This window comes from Sminthopsis crassicaudata, chromosome 1 (genome assembly GCF_048593235.1).
Source record: "Sminthopsis crassicaudata isolate SCR6 chromosome 1, ASM4859323v1, whole genome shotgun sequence".
Taxonomy (NCBI): domain Eukaryota; kingdom Metazoa; phylum Chordata; class Mammalia; order Dasyuromorphia; family Dasyuridae; genus Sminthopsis; species Sminthopsis crassicaudata.
This window is the reverse complement of record NC_133617.1, coordinates 569,310,528-569,332,763: the sequence shown is the minus strand read 5'-3', so window position 1 is coordinate 569,332,763 and position 22,236 is coordinate 569,310,528.

Below are 22,236 nucleotides of genomic sequence, written 5' to 3'. Positions count from 1 at the left end.
TTCAAACAAAGAAAAGAAGAGCAGGAAAAGTTCTTACAGAATCTTTTGGTTCTGTCAGGATGGGGAAAGGCAATAAAATTTTACTGAAAAGCCAGAGTCAGGATGTTTGAATAAACCAAAGTAAGGATACCAATTGAAATATCCAGGATGGTCTTATCTCATGGAATATTTTAGAGGGACAGTGTCACAAATTCTTTGAAGGCAGAGGGAACTAGAAGCCAGGATGTCTGATTTGCTTCTCATCTCCCATTGACAATTTACAACCTTAGAGCAAATGTTCCTCAGTCTTAATGAACCAGGGGGGGTTTACAACTTTCGGGGATTGAGACAGAACAGTTAAGGAAACTGAGATAGAACAATTCAGGGAAACTCAGTCAGGACAATAAGGGAAAAGTAGTTCAGGGAAACTGAGGTAGAACAGCTCAAGGAGACTGTGGCATAACATGGGAAGTTGATCACAATATTATATTCTCACTCTTTTGTTGTTGTTGGCTTGCATTTTGTTTTCTTATTCATTTTCTTTCCTTTTTAATCAGATTTTTCTCATGCAGCAAGATAATCATGTAAATATGTTTACATATATCAGGTTTAACATTTTTTTTAACACATATAACATATATTGAATTGCTTGCCATCTAGAGAAGGGCATAGAACGAAACAGGGGAAAATTTGGAGCAGGTGGCTATGCAAGAGTCATACGTTTTGAAAACAGGTTTTAATTTTTTTTTAAAATGGTTCTTGGGTGTTACCTCTTATCAGAGAACACTTAGACCTAACTATTTCTTAATGGTCTTAATATAAACTTGGAAAGCAGGAACTTAGTAATTCTTATGATGGTTTCTGTGAGGAATATTGTTGCAGCTTTTCTAAGCTGCTCCCATGAGTGTAGATATAACAATATTGTTTTTATTCAAATAGCTGTAATGTAGATACTATTATTAAAGTACATAAAGTTTGAAATTAACTATATCTTCAGAGTCATATGTTGATATTTTCTAATAAGATTTTCAGCCATACATTGATTATTTCTAATTCTTCCTGTCTATACATTGTCTGAAAAATAATTGTTTTTATAGTGTTTCCCCTATAATACTGAAAGCTCTTTGAGAGGCCACTGTCTTTGGCCCTTGTATTTTCAGCAAGTAGCTTTATACATGCTTATTTACTAACAAATTCTTCTTTTTTCTCTTCTCTATAGGTATAAGTTTAGGGGCAAATGAACACAAAATCAAAAGAATTGTTCAGAAATCATTTCAAAGGCATTGCCTTTCATTGTATGTATGCCATATTTCTGCATTTTTAGGGAAAAAAGTGTAATCCATGGATGAGTTCAATAAATTACTCTGGTATCAAAATAACCTCAATCATTCACCTGGAAGCAGCCTGAAAGAAACAGATGGTAAAGGCAAAGAAGATGGAATATAGTCGAGAGAGATAGTAAAAGGAGATTTGTGTGTTTTCTCTACACCACCCACACTGTAGAGACTGCATCATTTCATAGTATGATTTTTAAAAATGTTTGAATTTCCCTAGTCATTAGGCAAAAAGGTTTTCCCAAAGCAATTATATATTTTTTTTCTTTTTTAAAGCTTTTAAACTGAATTGCTTTTACATTCCTAAGACTCCCTGGACCCCTCTTAGAAGATTTTGTTTTTAGTTAGTGTCTGTTGTAAAACTGCATTTCTCTTCCTTTTTTTAAAAAAATCCATTTCTAAATTTTCATTACTTCCTTATAAACAATTAAATCACAAAGTAAGCAAAGCTAATTCAATGGTGACTGAACAGCCACCGCTACAAAACAGGATTAAAAATTGAAAATGAGCACAGTTAGCTTTACCAGCTAATTTACTTAGGTATCACCCTAAGGCATCAACACCATTTATCACTATCACTGCAGCCTGCCATGTCTGTACCATCACCAGCAGCTTGTACAAAGCAAATTAGGAACTTTGAAAGTTCTTTTATTCCTGTAAAGGTAAACAAATATTCAGCATTGTATCTACATAAATCCTTTCTGGTCAGCCTCAATCTAAGCATTAGCTGAAAAATGTACAAATAAGAGGTTTTCAGTAAAAAATTATATTGGCTCTGAGATTTATGTTCTGTATGGTTTGCTCTTTACAGGTGTTCATTTATAAACAGTAATTGACATGTAAATGAATTTTCTACCATAATCATCTATTGTATAAACTCATTTCAATATTGAAAATGCTGTGTACTCAATTAAAAAAAAGTTTTACAGATTTTATATGACATTGCTCATATTTATTAACATTAATAATATAAAATTTAACAACCTCATGGTTATAATTTTTAAATTAAAATTTATTAACTGAAGAAGTTAGGCATGACTCATGCTTTTTACAATTCATTTAAGTATAATTGTAGAATTATAAAATCATAAAATGTTATAACTGGAAGGAATTATAAAGATCACTCAATTTACCTTAAACAATGCAGATATGGGTGAACAATAGTTTTAAGGTCTTAGGGTTACCCAGGTACTTGTGGCAGAGATGCAAATAGAATACGCATCTCTTGACCTTTCAGTGGTCCTTTCACAACTCCAAACTGGGTTTAAGAAAACTAGTAAAACCTTGAAGATTTAGAATAATTAATTTTGCAGATAGCTGAATTTTAATCTATTAAATTCCTGAAATCTACATTTTATTTTATTAAAATGAATATTCTTCTAAAATGTTATTATTCCTAATTTTGAGGTATCTAATATTCAAATGGATCTTTGAACCCAGTAATTTATATGTACTCTCCAAGAATACAATCTCAGAACAGATCATCAATCCAAGGCAACACTTTATGTATATATATTTGTGTGTCTATATGTATGTATGTATCCATTGAAACATTCAAATATAGTCACATTTATACAGTTTTATATCATTATATTAAAATTTTAATATTTTACATATATACATATAATTTACATATATAGCATATATTTTATAAATACCATACCATATTTGACTATGTGACCTTGGCCTAATGTAGCTCTATTTCATTTACACAGAAAGAAACTTCTATATCTATATCTATGCACATAAGTATATACATGATATATATGCATATATATATATATATTAAACATATATGTATATATACTTTATACATGCTCATTTACTAACAAATTGCATAGCCATCATAATAAATATTAATGTGTGATGTTAATAATATTTATACAATTATATTCACATGTATATGATGTGGAAAAAGAATAAAGACAGGAGAGTGGTCCTAAATTAAAGAAAATGTTTACAAGATCATCTGCCTTTTTTATAATAGTGTTTTTTCCAACAAAGGAAGAGAGAAACTACATTATCTCCTGGACATTAATTATAACACTGGCTTTTCAAACAATATTTCTCCATTTCTCTTTATCATCCTCTACAAAACTATCTTACCTTTCACCACTGTAAATTTCTTTTATGTATTAACACTACTAATAATTGTTTGATTTCTTCATTACTATTGTAATAGACATTTAACTCCTCCTTGTCATCTTGCATCTATTCCTCTATTTTCCAAGCAGCATTATGCTATCAAGGACAAATAATAGCCCTCAAGAGGAAACAATGTTCAATAAGGAAGACCTTAGATAAAGTCCTTCTTAGATGTGTACATACTGCAAGACCCTGTTAGTTGTTTAACTCTCAGTGCTTTTAGAAAATTCTAAAGCCATAAGTGTCAGAACAATTGAAAATTTATATCTAGAGTTTTCTTCTCAGAAAACTAAAGAGATTACATGATCATTCCAACAAATAACCAAACCACCAAACAAGCAGAACTACTGGGGATATCATTTGACATGAACTTGAAAAGTAACTCAAAATAGAAATGATAAATTTTTTAAAGTACTGAGAAATGAGTCTTCAAAAAAAGACAATATATTGAATGATTTGGGAAAATACTAGAAAGTATTATTATAAACAAAGGCAATCAAGTATTTCTTATACGTGTTTATTTATTACTTTATTATCTATATACTATATTTATAAGAATGACCTGTCAATACTAGCCTTAATGAAAATATGAGAAAGTAAAAAAAAAAAAAAAAAAAAAAAAAAAAAAAGCTTTCTCAAATGATTTTCTGTAACTATTCATATTTCCAGTCTCATGATTTACTGAAAGGTTTGGAAAATAGAAGATAGATTTGTTTTGCTCATTGATGACTGAAGAAAAACATTGCCTCAGGGGAGGATATCATAGTTTTTAAAGTTATCCTACCAAAAATGTAACTTTATGAATGTGTTAAAAGAGATTGTCTCATAAGGAAGATCCTGAGACTGAGGATTTGAAAGTCTTGCAGAAAGTGGGAATTTGGTTGAGAAGTAAAGAAAATCAGCAAAACTAAGGAGGCAAATAGGAGAATAAGGCAAAAAGCTAAAGAGAAATATTGTCTAATTTCAAGAATCTCAAAGATATTATCACCTGACAATAGCATCAGCATTCAGAATATCTTATAATTTATGTTAACTTGGGTTGAGCTTATTGATTCATTCATTCAGTGGGGATTCTATTACTTTTCATAAGCATACATGAAATCTATGAAAAAAATGAATTAAGTACAGTTTTGGAAAGCAGGACATCTAGTAGCTTGGTGGAATTTGAAATGACTACTGACCTCCCTGGCTTTCTTTAACACCTCTCTCCTGTTCTATAGTAAGTTTTTCCCTAACCCCTCTTTAACTTAATGCCTACCCTTTACTTTATCCTATTTATCCTACATAACCTGTTTGGCATATATTTGTTTTCATATTGTCTCCCCCATCAGAGTATGAGTTTTTTGAGGGCAAAAACTGTCTTTTGCTTCTTTTTTAAAATCTCAAGTGCTTATCTCATATAGGTGCTTAATAAATGTTTATTAATAGATTTGTTGATTGTATAAGGTAGCATTTCAATTGAGCTTTGAAGAAAAGTTAAAGATTTAAAGAGAGAGAAGTAAAGAATCTATTCCAAGGATGTGGGGTAGGGGTAATCAATGCTAAGGCTTGAGATAAAATATGAATTGTTCTGTTAGAGGACAATAAGAAGGGTAGTATATCTAGAGTAAAGTAAATAGAATGAAGTAATTTATAAAAAGGCCAAAAATGTAGAAAGGGTCCAGTTGTGAATAATTTTTATTGATTTTCATTCATTTATTCATTCATTCACTTCTTTATTTATTTTGAGGCTAGGTCTCTTAATCTTGCCAAAGCCAAAGCCCACTACTGATTGTCACAGGTACTTAAACTTGGTTCATTTTCCAACCTGGCCTTATTTACTCCTCCCTAGGCAGACTGATTGTCCTCTGCTTACAACTCCCACTATATAAAGATGGATTTAATTCAAACACATACCTATTTTGCCCTACTGAATTTTAGCCTTAATTGTCTGCAGTAGTAGGTATTCTAGGTATAAACTATCATCATGACCAATTGCAAATAAATATAAATACCATATCGTCAAAAATTTGGACAACAGAGCACTACCTAACCTCAAGCTTGCATTCATATAGCAGGGAGGGGGAAGCAAGAATATAGCATGTGCAACTGGAAGTAAAAGAAAATACAAACGATAGATAAATTAGTTGAAATAAAATTTCCAGGTGGTGGGACAAAGTTATTTATAGAAATTAGCACTTCAATTCAATATGGAAGAAATGTGGGAAATCTCTAAAGTGGAATTAAGGAATGGATTACTTTCCAAGCATGGGGTCTATGCAAGTATGCAGAGATAGAATATGCAAACATTTAATACTTTGTTTTGATTTGCTTGTTGATTAATAAACAATAAGTACAGTGGAAACTTGTATTCTCCATATATTTCAATAAATTATGTAACTGTAAAGTAGAATATCTTATTTTAAGCCTGCACATGTTATTTTTAAAATTTCATTAATGATGTGCTCAGTATATAGGTTCTCAAAGATTGGACAGAATTGAGAAAATAAGCTATTATATCTTTATGGGCTCAATCATACTTCCAGGTAAATAGAATAACATTTAATATTATATTCCTATAAGATTCTCAGTAACTCATCAATATTTATTAATCTGCCTAGTAATCACTTGACTGTGTCAGGAACTTAACAGCGTCTGATCAGAAAAGAAAACAAGTCACTGAACATGTTTGCCATGTTGTCATTATCATCATCCCATTAAGAGGTAGCTTTTTCTAAGCCTTGAGTTATTTACAGTAACTCCAGATTTCCCTCAAAGTACAAAACATATTAATAAAAATGAAAAAATACAACCCAAACAAAATACCCAAACAAGCCCAAAATACAACTTCCTACAACTTCCTACTAAATATTATATGGTAGCTGCATATTTTGTTCACTTAACATTTCTTAATATGTATGCCCTGGATATATATATATATATATATATATATATATATATATATATATATATATATATATATATATATATATATAATCGATTAGCTAAAGCATCCAAGACAATACAATTGACTACTTATGAGGAATCTATCACAAATGGCCAATTTTTAAGGATTAGGAGAAAAAGGAACACAATTTTAAAAGACTTCAGAAATGATGTAGACTCAAATTCACTAATTTTAATGCTTTAACAGCTCTTTGTATGAAAAGTTATATAAACTTTTGAAAGATGAGACATTATAAAAGATGGATCTTCAATGAATTATTCTATAGTTACATTAATAAGTTGCTTGTTATCTAATATTTCCATTAAAATAACTATCATGTGTAAGCATCTTCAGTTGTAATGACATTTAATTGAATTTTAATTAAAATATCTCTTTACTTTCCCTCCTGCTACATGCTATATTGAAAAACAATTAAAAAATCAAAGAAAAACAATTTCCTTTTAAAATAAATTAATAATAATAATAAAATTGTCATTTGCTATGTTGAAACAAATGGCTCACTCTACATTTTGAATTCATTACATTTCAGTACCTTAAAGTGTGCTTAGAGATTTAAGTGTTTCCTAATAACAAAACACTTGGAAATAGCTCATGAAGTTATTGCTATACTCATTTTAAAGATGAGAAAATCAAGTTGTAGAAACAAGTTATTGTTTATGCATGACAAAAAAGCTAGTATGTGCCAAGGATACAATTTGAAGAAAGATGCCCTTAACTAATTGAGCATTCAATCATACTAAATCATCCAGCTCAGTATTCTATTTACTTTACCCATCCATTTTTCTATTAGTATAAATATTCTTCTTCTTGATATAGATTATAAGGTCTATGAGGCATAGATGGTATTGTGGCTAACATATGTGCATTTATCAATTGACAAACAGAGAGACTCTAGTATTTTTGCCAAGAAAACCCCAAATGTATTCATAAAGTTAAACATGATTATAACCTCTAAACAGAAATATATTTACATGTGTATGGTTATAAATTTGCAATTAATTATTGAAGCTATTATTAGTGCCTTTCAAGTTGTAAATCTTGTATTGTCCTTCCTTTATTATGTAATGGTTGTGCAAATTTGAGAAAGAAATATAACTTCTCAATATTCTATATAGCTCTTTAAAATTATAACTTACAGGGAAAGAGCTAATCTGTTTTAGGAAAGAAAGTTTCTCCAAGAAGATATGGTCGTGCAATCCATTGTCCCATACTTATGCTCCATAATACTATAGATAAGTATCATACATACATATATATATATATATATATATGCAATATATTATTATATTTACTGAATGTAATATATTGTTATACATGTGTACAGGAATATACATATAATATATACACATACAATGTATACTTATATATTATTCATGTATTTGTATTAACATACATTATATAATGAGCAGACATATAGACAATATACTTATATTGAGTTTGTGTGTGTAATATATTTCATATATTAACTATAATAATATAAGTTTATAACAATTTACATGATATTTATCTATAATACTGGTAATTTATATTCCTTCACTATAATGGCTTTTCATTGCTTATATAACATCATAAAAAGACCACTCCAATGTTTCAGGGTTCTGTGATTTTGCTGGTATAGCATTAACCAAGAATATAACAGGTTTGTAAATATGTAGATAAATCTTAGACTTCCTGAGATTTAGAGATGTTAAGAAGCTTCATCCATGGACATATAAATAATAAATGTCGGCAGCAAGATTTCCACTCAAGCCTTTCTGACTTAAAATAGAAAGGGTCCATTCCTCTACATTGCCTGTCCATTAAAAAGAAAATAGTTTTTAAAAACTGTCTTCTTGAAAAGAAGCTCCAGATCAATCAAATGCTACTTGCCCTCTTCTTCCTAAGCAAATTTTGTCTTCCATAACTGCCCCATTACAGTTTTTTTCTAATATATACAAATTATTGGAATAATTAAACAAGTTTTCCTTCCTCAGTGGGATAAATGCTATAGTTTGTGTGATAGAAAATAATATTCATATAGAATAACTATATAAAAGTTCTATTTCTCTGTATAAGTAGCTCTGAAACATAAAACATTCTATTAAATGCAAAGGTTTTAAATATTTTCCAAACCAAAATACTGCATTCATTATTTAAGGATCAGCCTAATTAATTATAAAAGAGACACCTTGATAAAATGGGGGTCACTGAGTTAGCTTGTTTGGAAATGGCAAACATAAAAGAAAGAAACATTAAATCAAGACAGATATTGTAAATACACAAGCATAACATAAGCATAAATATAAATGGATATATTAATATATATGAAATTACATATATTCACAGAGTAACTGCAAAATCCCAAGATTAAATATTTATACCAATAAGAATCTATGTTACATGTCCTAAATTCTAAGGTGTATGTATGTATACACACATCATTGTGTAAATAACATTACACACATGTGTATTCTACTATACACACATATCTGCACATACATGCATTCATACATAAACACACACATATTTCAAAATTTGGGACATATACATCACACAGAAAGTATATAAGCGCATATTACATACACCCTCAAACATATAGTACACATACTATAAATGCATACACATATATAAATTATACAAGACATACTTAAAATGTTAACTTCAAAAAATCAAAACATCCAATGTTTGTTATACATTTGAAGATCCATTACTTAGTGCTTCCTTGTTTTAAGTACAAAATATATTATCAAAACTAGAACAAGCTAAATGTCTGTGTTATGTCTACATTAAACATGTGTAGGTATGGCTTAGCCTCTAGGATTTATGAGAATTAATAAATGCTAAAATTTATCAACATATAGCTTTGGGGTTGATTTCATCAATTATATATCCTACAAGGGGTTAACCTCAATTCAAATTCCTTATGTTTAGTTGACCCTGGATGATTTTTAATAGGAAGGCACAAAAACTATTAAATGTTAACATTATTTAAGTATGAAAATATCTCTGCAATGCAAATTTAATTCTAATCATCAAACTTTTATCACTGTTAATGGTTTTCCTCATAATGTTCTCAAGTAAAACAGAGTTAGGAGGAAGGGTTTTTGATTAATGATAATGAAATCCTTACTTTGTGGGAGGAGGTATATTAGTAGATTGTAAATTCCCTGAGGGCAGAAATAGAATCTTATTTCATCTCTGCATTTCCTGCAATAACAATTCTAAGAAGTATTAAGGAAATATACCTTTCTATAAATATGTCAGGGAATACAAGGACAAAGTGTTGAATGCATTGTTCAATACAGATATTGTATAAATTGATGTTGTTTAGTTGTTTTTCTTTGTGTTGTTTTCCCAGAAGTAGGGATAGGATTTTTCGTTATATGTTCTTCAGAGAAGGTATGGGTGATTGTACTACTGAAAATAAGAAGTTATTTATAGTTAGTCATCAGAACATTGCAATTGCTTTATATACAATATTTTACTTTGTTCATGAAGGACTTTCCAGGTTTTGTTCTTTGCCTGAGAGCATCCTCCTCTCATTCCAAGCCCTCCAGTTCTTTGATATAGAAGCTTCTAAATCTTGTGTTAGTTATCCTGACTGTGGCTCCACTATACTTGAATTGTTTATTTCTGGATGCTTACAATATTTTATGCTTAACCTGGGAGTTCCAGAATTTGGCTATAATATTCCTGGGAATTTTCATCTTGGGATCTCTTTCAGGAGGTGATCTGTGGATTCTTTTCATTTTTATTTTGCCCTCTGGTTTTAGAATACCAAGTAAGTTTTTCATGATAATTTCTTGAAAGAAGATAATCAGGCTCTTTTTTTTTTTTTTTTGATCATTACTTTCAGATAAACCAATATTTTTTTAAATTATCTCTCCTGGTTCTATTTTCCAGGTTAGTTGTTTTTCCAATGAAATATGTCACATTTTTCTATTTTTTTTTCATTTTAGGGGGAGTTTGCATTATTATATCTTGATTTCTCATAAAGTCATTACTTTCCATTTGCTCAATTCTATTTTTAAGGAATTATTTTCCTCAGGGAGCTTTTATACCTCCTTTCCCAGTTGGCCAATTTTATGTTGTAAGGTTCTTCTCATTAATTTTTTTTATATTTCTATTTGCACCCCTGTAAATTCTTTCCATAATTTTTCTTTTATTTCCCTTACTCGATTTTCTATGAGGATACCTAATGTTTAAGCTAATAACCTTTGAGATTCACGAAGTCTAAAGAATATTTATTAGATCAGGGAATACATGCCAATGGCAATTTCAGTCATTATAAAGCTTCAAAACCTTCCTGGTAGCTGATATTTGGGTTTAGCAACTATGTACTAGAATAGGGGTATCAAATTCAAATGGAAATAGAAGCTGCTACAGATCCTAGTGGTTACCAGATTGACTTATATCACATGTAATCATTACCTATGTTTTACTGCATTTTTCTTTATTTGGTTACATATTTCTCAATTATATTTTAATTAGGTTAGACATTATTACTAAGTACATTTTGATACCTCTACTAAAAAGAAAGAAGTCTACAGTTTATGTGTTCAGACCCAAAATTTGGTCAGAAGCTAGCAAAACTCAGACCAAAACCACAACTATTAAGCTTATCCTTATAGAGGGACAATATAATCTTCTGGAAATCTTTCAGGTTCCCAATTTAAGTTGTCCCTGATGTCTACAAAGAATATAGCCCTTATTTCTATTCTAATTTCTCAAGGGTGTTTTGATGAAAGACATTTCGTCAACACTTGAAAATCTGGATTCATATTTTAATGAAAAATTTGAAGAATTCTTGAATTAAAGCATTCTTCTCCCTTCCTCATCTCATACCATTCAGAAATTTTCTGTCATTATTATCTCCTTCACAGATGCATCACATAAAGAAATAGCCTTCTCCTTGACCAGGCTAACCACTGAACATCATAAGCAATTCTATTTCTTTACATATTCTTAAGCATTTTGTACCTGCTATCATCCTTATTCTTTCACCTTTCCCCCCTCCTAATTGGTTGCTTTACCTCTGCCTAGAAACAGGTGGCACAATAGAAAGAATGACTAGCATTAAGTTAAAAAGACTCATCTTCCTTAGTTCAAATCTGGCCCTAGACACTTACTAGATGTGTGACATAATATTATCCTACGGAAAATGCTTCATTTTCCTCATCTTTTAAAAAAGATGGAAAAAGAAATGTCAAACCATTCCAGATTTTTTTTTCCCAGAAGACATCAAATAGGGTCACAAGGTTTAGGGATTTGGCTGAAAAACAACTAAACAAAAAGAAATGTGCCCATTTATCCCCAAAGCTCAAAATAACCCTTACTTTATCTATTTAATTCTGATACTTATTGCTCTATCAGTTTGTCTCTTTTATGTCTAAATTCTTTGAAATGGTTTACTTACAATGGGTGCTTCCACTCTCCTCTCTCCCCATCCTTAACACTACAAAATTATTTCTGATTTCATTCATCAGCTTGAACAATACTGTTCATACTAAACAATTTAAAACTATTCTTTCCAAAGTGACTAATGATCTCCTAGTAGTCCAAACTTTTCCCAACTTTTATGTTTCTTGATCTGTCTACAGCTTATGACATTGTTGATTCTCTTTTACTCCTTGGTATTCTCTTCACTAATTTTTTTTGTTTTATTTATTCATTTAGACTTTATTTTTATAATTGGTCTTAATTTTTTTTCTAGTTATACATGTACCTTAATGTGAGTTGATCAATTATGAAGGACTTTGTTCTTCCTAGTGTTTCAATGATCCAAGGCAATCACAATACACTTTGGACAGAAAATGTTGTATACATCTAGAAAAAGTACTGTGGAGATTGAATGTAAACCAAGACATGATATGTTCCCTTTTTGTTGTTATCTTTTTTCTTTTCCAAACAATATTCATAAAAAAATGTGTGTAAAAATTTTTTTTAAATGAAAATACATGAACATCCATTTTTAAAATATACATTCCCTTATGAATTAGGTTGGGAGGGAAAAATCAGAACAAAATGGAAACACCACAGGAAAAAAAGAAAAAAAAAGTGAACATGATATTTGTTGCTTTACATTAATTTTCCACAGTTCGCTCTCTGAATGTAGATGGCATTGTCAACACAAAGCTTATCAGGATTGCCTTAGATAAATTTTATTTCTTATACTTGGAGAAGAACCAAGTCATTAATAGTTGATCATTGCATGTTCTTGCTGTTATTGTATAAAATATATTCCTGGTTCTACTTGTTTAGCTCAGCATCAGTCCAGGTAAATCTTTCCAAGCTTTTTAAAAATCAGTTTGTTTACTTTTTTTTTTTTTTTTGTAGAACACTGATATTCCATTACTTTCACATACCATAACTTATTCAGCCATTCTTCATTGATGGGCATCTTACACATTATATAATTCTTTGCCACCAAAAAACAAAACAAAACAAAACAAAACAAAACAAAAAAAAAAAAAAAAAAAAAAAAAACAACTTTCTACAAACATGCCTTATGCCTGAACTCTCTCTTTTCATCTTTATCTTCTGACTTCCGTGTCTTTTTTTAAGTGTCAGATCTCAAACAAAGGCCCACTACCTGCAAAATTCTTAACTTATTGTCTTTTATTCTTTGCTCAAACTCTTCTGCTCATCCTGATTTTCTTACTATTGATTGGGGTAACACCATCCTCCTAGTGATCCATTGAGCCAGTCTAGATGTTGTTCCTGGTTCCTTATTCTTTCATTATCTATACTGGATACCATATCAATTGCCTATTACCACTTAATAGAAAAGATATAAATCTCCTTTTCTCTTGCATTGCCACCAATCTAATTCAGGCAAACATAATTTTGTGCCAAAACTTCTGCCATACCTGGCTGGTTGGTCTTTCTGCTACAGACCTCTTCCCATTTCAGTATGCCTTTCATTCTGCTGTCAAAGTAATTTTCCTGACATACAGCTTTGGCCACATCACCCTTCCTCCCATTACTGTCTCCCTATCACTTTCAAATAAAAAAAAATACATCTGTTTGTTTCCTTCCTGCATCTCTAATTTCTTTCCTACTCGCCACACAGTCCCCCACAAATACAATCTGTAATCCAATACTACCTGTTTCTTATGAACATTATTCAACTTCCCAAAACTGAAAATTTTCACTGAATATCCCTTATGTCTGAACTTGCTCTCATCTCATGTCAATCTTCTCACATCCCTGTTACCCTTTAAGTATTAGGTCTCAGCTAAAGTCCAACTATCTACAGAAAAACTTTTATTTATTTATTTTTCCTCTGAGAAGATCTCTAATTATTCATTTCCATTTCTACATCTTTAGTTATAGACCATTTTTTTTTACTTACCCATAGAAATTTAAACTTTGTATCCTCAATTAAATTTTGGATTCCTTGAGAGCAAAAGCTGTTTTTATTTTGTCTTTGTATTCCTAGAGTTTTGCCCAGTTCCTGATACTAAGCAAAAACTCAGAAGTCAATTATTTTGAAACATATGTAAGGAAAACCTCAAGAAAAATACTATTTGGATACAAGTTTAAGTAGAATTCCTAAAAATATGAAGTAAGAAAGAGTTTAAAAATGAACTAAAATATCTGTGTACATAAAGACTGATATATCTTGATTCAAATAAAATTAATAAAATATTATAAAATAAATACAATTTAGAAAGAGAACAGTTTACCATGAGGTTTTTTTTTTAAAATCCTTATCTAAGTAACAGATTTTTTAAGAATGAACTAAGTAGAAATTAATGAGTCTATATGAGATGACTAAAAAAGAGCAAAAAAAAAAGGAGAAAAGGAAAAGTGAAAGGTATCTTGTATAAATAACACCTGAACTGCAAACAATACCAATGGGAAATGACTGATATAACTGATGGATCACTGAATTTCGTGAAAGTTATTTTTTTCAGAAAAAGAGAGAAACAGGAAAGCAAAGGAAGAGAGAGAGAAAGACAGAGAGACAGAGAGAAAGAATAAGTAATATTTCAAGAAATAATAGTCCCCTGATCATTTAGAAATGTAGAACATAATGAAAATTGAGATACTTTCTTAAAACCAAAACAAAAAAGGAAGGGAAGAAAAGTTAAAGAAAAGTCTTGGAAATACATAACAAAAAAAAGCCTCACTTTTTCACAGAGGAAAAAACAAAACAAAACAATGAGCCAGAAAAAAGAATTCATGTATTGAAGTGTCAGAATAAGAATCTCATAGATTTTACCAATCATGCTATAAAAAAGCAGAGAGCTTGAAATGTTATATTCCAAAACCCCAAAAATATAGACATTGAAGCAAAAACAACTAACTAATAAAGGCTAAGTATAACCCTACAGTGTCAAAACCAGTCCTTTACTGAACTAGAGGATTTCTTTAAATTTCTGATCAGAAGAATTGAATTTAGTCCATATATTGAAATATAACCTCATGAGTAAAAAAAAAAAAAAATTGAAATGGGCATAATAGAACAAATAGAGATGAAGTACTTGAATTCTAATATTGGGAAATGATAAAATACATCTCATAGGTTTATCATCTGATAATATCTAATAATATCTGGATCATAAAGAGCCAGGGGATCTATCAGTTTTTTTTTTTTCTTTGATTATTTAAATGAATTAAGAAAAGGGAAACGAGAAAGCAATATACTGGGAAGAAAGCCAAGCAATACAAGTAAAAAACTCTTGAAAGCCACCTATTAGAAACTAAATATAGACAATATATTACAGTGAATATTAAGATAATCTCCAAACAGGTAGAAAACTTATAAACAAATTAGAGAGAAAGGAAGAAATTGCCTATTATCCATCTATGATTAGGGGTCTATTTCATGATCAAAGAAAGGAGAGAAGAAGTAATAGATGATGTAATAGACAATTCTGATTATATAAAATAATAAGATTTTATATAAATAAAATCTATGCAGCTAAATTTTAAAAGAAGCATGTAATTAGTAGAAAATCTACAATTATTTGAGAAAATTCTCAAAATCATGACTCATAAGGAACTGATTGAAATTTATACAGAAAAAAACATCATTGAATTGATATAGAATCAAATTATATGAATAAGCAATTTTCTGAGCAAGAAAGACATACTAATAATATCCATATGAAAAATAGTCCAGAGGCAGAGCCAAGATGGCAGAGAAGATACACGCGAATTTGTAAGCTCCCTTCTTCCCTCAATACAAACTAGTTAAATCAGCCTCAAATATAATGCTGGAGTGATAAAAACCACAAGGATTAGAAGCACAACTGAAGAGAATCTGAAATTTCAACAGTAAAGAGTCGGTTGCAAGGGGAGGAAAAAAAAAGATCAGCACTGACAGTATTAGGTGCTAGCACACTGTGCCAAATGGGTGGGGGAGAACTCTGGGATCCGAGAAGGCACTGAGATAGAGGAATCTGGAACAAGCTGATAGCTCTACTCTGCTTATAAAACAGCAGATAAGAAGAGAAACAAACTCATTTTAAAATATAAAGCGAGATCCTAGATCCACCACAATCCAGAAGTGACCTAACACGTATCTCTCATGGCTGTGCAGCTGTCTTCTGCTGTCCGGGGTTTTTCCTTGGGGTAGTGAAGAACATGAACAGAGGGGGACACAGCTCAGGTCAGCCTCTAATCCACATAGTGTGGGGCTCAGCCTGAAGCAGTGGAATTCTAGCAGCAGCAAGACTCCAACAACAGCAGAAATGCCAGAACAACAGAACCTTAGCAGGGAATGTGGTTTCTGGGCAGACACATTGGTTTGAGTGCAGGGGCTTTTCCAGTCAGTTGCTAATATCCATGGCCCCAAGGGAGGCTTTGGCTGGGGTTTGTAACGCTTTCACTGTTCAGAATTAAAACTCAGGGCAGTCGCTAGGCCACACAGTGGGGTTCCTCACTAGGCACTCCTTGGAGTGCAGCAGTGCTAACCACCTCTGAGGCATTTCTGGGGACAGGGGAAGGGAATTCTCTCCCAGAGCTCTCTCTTAGCCCAGTCATAGGATTGCTGCATTCTATCCCCAGTCTGGGAGGAAGCTGATAAATTTCTTACCTAAGGTCCGACCCCCCACATTGTGTTAACAATGAATAGGAAGATGAAGAGAACAAATGACACTTTCTATACAGAGAAAGAACAGATATCCAACTCTAGGAAGCTAACAGCAGAAAGTCTCCAGATAAACACCCTAAAGGGGAATGATAACGGCCCCCCATCACATAACTGTCTCCTAGAAGAGACTATTAAAAAGCTAAGAGAGTTTGAAGAAAAATGGGGAAAGGAAAGAGAACCTATGATAGAGAATAACAACGTCCTGAAATTTGAGTTGGAAAAAATAAAGAATTCACAGGAGATTCAGGGAAACAAAATTTGTGAATTAGAAAAGGTTAAAAAATCACAGGAAAGTAGGATTTCTAAATTGGAAAAGATTAAAAATTCCCAAGAAAGTAGGATTTGTGATTTGGAAAAAAAAATTAGTTAAATGGAAAAAAATTCAACATAGCAAAATAATTCATTTAAAAATTAAATTGGAACTATAAAAAAAAAGAACTAAAACATGTGAATGAAGAAAATAACTCATTAAAAATCAGGAGTGAAAAAATAGAAATTAATGATTCATTGAGAAACCAAGAATCAGTTCAACAAAACAAACAAACAAACAAAAAAATGAAAAGTTGGAGAATAATGTCAAATATTTACTGGGAAAATTTAAAGAACTGGAAAATAGATCTAGGAGAGATAATCTGAAGATCATTGGACTTCCCAAAAATTATGGTGAAAAAAAAAAAAAACTAGATTTTTTTTTTACAGGAAATCATCAAAGAGAACTATCCAGAGATAATAGAAACAGAAGGGAAAATAGGCGTTGAAAGACTTCATCAAACACCTTCTGAAAAAGACCCTAAAAAAAGAACTACATGTAACATTGTAGCTAAGCTGCAGAACTACCAAACTAAGGAAAAAATATTGCAAGCAGTTAGGAAAAACAATTCAAATATCAAAGTGCCACAATAAGGGTCACACAAGATCTGGCTTCCTCTACATTAAAGCATCAAAGGGCCCGGAACCTGATATTCTAAAAGGCAAAAGAACAAGGATTGCAACCAAGAATAAACTACCTAGCTAAGTTTAGCATTTTCTTCCATAGAAGAAGATGGCCATTTAATGAAACAGAGGAATTCCATTTGTTTCTAAGGAAAAAAAACAAACAAAACAAAACAGAATTAAACCAAAAATTTGATCTACATCCTCAAGAGAAGCAGAAAAAAGGTAAAAAGAACTCATGAGAACTGTATCTCTTTTGTGGATATACAGAAAGTCCACATGGATAATTTAATTTTACTAATATAACATAAAAAAGGGAAGTAGTAAAGGGAAGGGGATAGGATAAGATAAAGGGAAAGGAGAAATAAAAAGAGGTAAACTACATCCCAGGAAGAGGCATAGAAAATCTACCACATCTGAAGGAATTTAGAGTGGGGGAGAAACATTGTGTGAATCTTACTCTCATCAGAGTAGGCTCAAAGAGTGAATAATTGACATATTTGTTTTTCAGAGAATTCTCTCTCATCTCATTAAAATGGGGGAGAGGAAAAGGGAAAAGGAAAAGGGAAATAAGGGAAGGGCACAAGAAAAGGGAAGGGACTTGGAAGGAGGGAGGAGGGATACTAAAAAGGGAGGTCTTCGCCGTCACAAGTGGGGTCTATAAATTAAATAATGAGGAAGGAGTTCAGGTGGGTCAAGGGAAAAAGAATAATCTGGGGATAATATGATGGCAGGAAATATAGAATGAATAATTTAACTGTAAATGTGAATGGGATGAACTCTCCCATTAAATGGAGGCAGATAGCAGACTGGATCAAAAGTCAGAACCCTACAATATTTTGTTTAAAGGAAACACACTTAAAGCAGGGAGATACATACACAGTAATGGTAAAAGGTTGGAGCAGAGTCTGTTATACTTCAGGTGAAGTCAAAAAAGTTGGGGTAGCCATCCTTATCTCAGATCAAGCAAAAGCAGAAGTTGATCTAATTAAAAGAGATAAGGAAGGAAACTATATCCTGCTAAAAGGTAGCATAGACAATGAAGCCATATCAATACTAAACACATATGCACCAAGTGGTATAGCATCTAACTTACTAAAGGAAAAATTAAGAGAGTTGCAAGAAGAAATAGGCAGCAAAACTATAATAGTGGGAGATCTCAATCTTGCACTCTCAGAATTAGATAAATCAAACCACAAAACAAATAAGAAATAAATTGAAGAGGTAAATAGAACATTAGAAAAAACTAGGTATAATAGAGCTTTGGAGAAAACTGAATGGTGATTGAAAGGAGTATACTTTCATCTCAGTAGTTCATTGAACCTATACAAAAATTGACCATTTATTGAAACATAAAGATCTCAAAATTAAATGCAGGAAGGCAGAAATAGTAAATACCTTCTTCTCTCATCATAATGCAATAAAAACTACATTCAAAAAGAAGTTAGGGGTAAACAGAGCAAAAAGTAATTGGAAACTGAATAATCTCATCTTAAAGAATGACTGGCTGAAACAGAATATTATAGAAACAATTAATAATTTCACCTAAGATAATGACAATGATGAGACATCATACTAAAATCTGTGGGATACAGCTATAGTGGTAATAAGGGGAAATTTTATATCTTTAGAGGTTAACTTGAATAAAATAGAGAAAGAGAAGCTTAATGAATTGGGCCTGAAACTTAAAAATCTAGAAAGAGACCAAATTAAAACCCCCAACCAAAAACTAAAATTGAAATTGTAAAATTTAAAGGAGAAATCAATAACATTGAAAGAAAAAAAATTTGAATTAATAAATAAAACTAAGAGTTGGTTTTATGAAAAAGCCAATAAAATAGATAAACCTTTGGTAAATCTGATCAGAAAATCGAAGATGAAAATCAGTCTTACAAAGGAAAAGGGGGATCTTTCCACCAAATGAAGAGGAAATTAGAGAAATAATGAGTTACTTTGCCCAACTTTATGTCAATAATTGTGATAACTTGAGTGAAATAAGTGACTACCTCCACAAATATATGTTTCCTAGATTAACAGAGGAGGAGGTAAACTGCTTAAATAGTCTCATTTCAGAAAAAGAAAAAGAACAAGCTATTAATCAACTCCCCAGGAAAAAATACCCAGGACCAGATGGATTTACATGTGAATTCTACCAAACATTTAAAGAATAATTAGCCTCAGTGTTATATAAACTATTTGAAAAAATTGGATATGAAGGAGTACTGCCAAACTCCTTTTACGACACAGAAATGGTACTGATACCTAAACCAGGTAGATCAAAGACTAAGAAAGAAAACTATAGACCAATTTCCTTAATGAATATTGATGCAAAAATTTTAAATAAGATATTAGCAAAAAGACTTCAGAAAATCATCCCCAGCATAATACACTTTGATCAAGTAGGATTTATACCAGGAATGCAGGGCTGGTTTAATATTAGAAAAACTATTAGTATAATTGACCATATTAATAATCATATTAATAAAAACCATATGATCATCTCAATAGATGCAGAAAAAGCATTTGACAAAATCCAACATCCATTCCTACTAAAAACTCTTGAGAATATAGGAATAAATGGACTATTCCTTAGAATAATCAGGAGCATATATTTATGACCGTCAGTAAGCATAATATGCAATAGAAATAAACTGCAACCTTTCCCAGTAAGATCAGGAGTGAAACAAGGGTGCCCACTATCACCATTACTATTCAATATAGTACTAGAAATGCTAGCTTCGGCAATAAGAGCAGAGAAAGAGATTCATGGAATTAGAGTAGGAAATGAGGAAATCAAACTATCACTCTTTGCAGATGACATGATGGTATACTTAGAGAACCCCAAAAACTCTGCTAAAAAGCTATTAGAAATAATTCAGAATTTTGGCAAAGTGGCAGGATACAAAATAAATCCACATAAATCCTCAGCATTTTTATATATCACCAACAAAATGCAACAGCAAGGGATACAAAGAGAAATTCCATTTAAACAAATGTTGAGAGTTTAAAATATTTGGGAATCCATCTACCAAAGAAAAGTCAGGAATTATATGAGAAACATTACAAAACACTTGCCACAAGAATAAAGTCAGATTAAATAATTGCAAAGACATTCAGTGCTCTTGGATAGGCCGAGCAAATATAATAAAGATGACAATACTCCCCAAACTAATCTATTTATTTAGTGCTATACCAATCAGACTCCCAGAAACTATTTTAATGACCTAGAAAAAATAACAACAAAATACATATGGAAGAATAAAAGATTGAGTATTTAAAGGAAATTAATGAAAAAAAGTCAGATGAAGGTGGTCTAGGTATATCTGATCTAAAGCTATATTATATAGCAGCAGTCACCAAAACCATTTGGTATTGGCTAAGAAATAGAACGGTGGATCAGTGGAACAGATTAGGTACCAAGGACAAAAAGGGTATTTCTATAGCAATCTAGTCTTTGACAAACCCAAAGATACCAATATTAGGGGTAGAAATTCATTATTTGAAAAAAAAAAACTGTTGGGAAACCTGAAAATTAGTATGGCTGAAATTAGATATGGAGCCACACTTAACGCCATATGCCAAGATAAGATCAAAATGGGTCCATTATTTAGGCATAATGAATGAGATCATAAATAGATTAGAGAAACAGAGGACAGTCTACCTCTCAGACACCTAGAGGAGAAAGGAATTTATGACCAAAGCAGAAATAGAGATCATTATTGATCATAATATAGAAGATTTTGATGACATCAAATTAAAAAGCTTTTGTACAAACAAAACTAATGCACACAAGATTAGAAGGGAAGTAACAAATTGGGAAAATATTTTTGCACTTAAAGGTTCTGATAAAGGCCTCATTTCCAAAATATATAGAGAACTGACCCTAATTTACAAGAAATCAAACCATTCTCCAATTGATAAATGGTCAAAGGATATGAAGAGGATCTTCTGGCCAAGATGGAGGTGTGGAGGCAGACAGCTGCTTGAGCTTCACATTTTCTCTCAGGACTTACTCCATGATAAGCCTAGAAATTAATGCTTGACTGGAAAAGAAACCCACAAATAATCACCAACAGAAGACATCCTTGAAATTAGCCAGAAAATGTCTGTGTTTGCTTGGGGGAGGATAAAACAGACTAGGCGCATACTGAGGGCAGGCAGTGAGAACAAGACAGGCAGTTCACTCAGCTCAGACTAGAGGGTGGAGGGGTAAAATTTCTTCTATTTCTGCAAAAAGACTTTTACCCCATTGTGGATAATCCGTCTTGGCAGCAAGCCAGGAACATAGTAGAAGGTGTAATTGCTGGAGGTGAAGAATAAAACCTTGGAAAGCTAGCGTCTCTTGGACCGGCCACCCCCACCCCCACGCATAGTGACTCAGTGTGTTCTCAGAGCCTCAGAGTGCAGACTCAGCACTGTAAGGGCCCTTTAAATGGGCTGCGCCACAGCGTATCATTGAGGCCCGGAAGTAATGTCTGTGGGTATTAGGACTGCCTTGTAGGTGGGATCCTGTCCATTTTTGAGATAGCTTCGTAATGGGTGACTCTCTCGCTGATTGGCTGTGTGTGTTTCCTCACAGGCCCTATGTAAGCCCACTGCAGGCAGCAGTCATTCTCTTTAAACTGACTCTTTTCACCCTGGCTTCCTATCCTGGGTGACCAAGCCAAGATGGATAGCCAAAAGAGGTAAGGATTTTAGTAGTGAACAAGTGGGTCTTCTGACCAGGTGTTCACTCGGGAACCAACAAGTCAGGGCATCAGTCAGGGCATTATGTGAGTAAGTATAATAAAGGCTTTTAAGGTTACACGTGGCTGTTC